Raw genomic sequence first — 951 nt, forward strand, 5'->3', positions numbered from 1 at the left:
GGCATCATTGGCCTGTCACTTTGATTGGATCAAGTCAACGTTGGCACCAAATCATCCGTTGTCCTTGTCCCATGTGTGGACAAGTGGTATTTTGCCGCAACTCTCCGAGCAAGTTCTTCCAGGTGTGCTCGAAATCCCAACGTCACACCTCATGGCCACTGGTATCCCCCCATATCCCTCAATCCATTCAAACACAATCGCTGAAATCTGTCGTGGAAATTTTGCAAAATTCCATACTAAAAAAGTTGGAAATCATCCCCGAGCAAGTCAGCAAGGAAATTTAAAATCATCTCCAAGCATCGCGTGCAGAACCAATTACAATGGATGTGTTAAACACAACCTTGGAAGCCTTTGGCAATTCTATGCTGAGCAAAATAGACCAAATGACTGCATCAAGTACACAAAATGTATTCAACGAGGCTGACACCCCTGCAACAAATGCTCCTCCAACAACAACGAATGCCTGGTGGACCTCGCAACGCGACGTTCCGTTTGCCAAGTTGGCTTGCCCGAAAGGGAAAGTATACGACATGTGGAACCTATGGTGGGACGGCATTGTGCCGTATCGAATTTGTACCTCGAAAGACTTTGCGACCAGAACAGACCAAGCGAACTTCTGCAAGGCCAAAAGAGTTATCCTAGCCTTTCTTGGACAGTCAAATTGTTCTGCGCATGACGTTATGGCGATGGACATACCTGCTCGAAACGGGCTTTTTCAAGAATGCCTTGTCCGCGTGTGCCAACGCCACTTGAACATGTCGGACCCAGTCTCTATCGGCAAGAAACGAATAGCTGAGATGAGTTATCACTCCATGTATGATATCATTAATGGATAATGTCACGCCATATCGTTGCTTACTTGTGTTGATTGCTCCTTTCGATCCTTCTTCCTCGCGCGGCCGCAGAAAAGGACAAATATTTAGAAAAGCGATTCGATTTTGTGCATGTGAA

This window comes from Aphanomyces invadans (assembly GCF_000520115.1).
Source record: "Aphanomyces invadans strain NJM9701 unplaced genomic scaffold supercont1.35, whole genome shotgun sequence".
In the NCBI taxonomy this organism is placed as follows: domain Eukaryota; phylum Oomycota; class Saprolegniomycetes; order Saprolegniales; family Verrucalvaceae; genus Aphanomyces; species Aphanomyces invadans.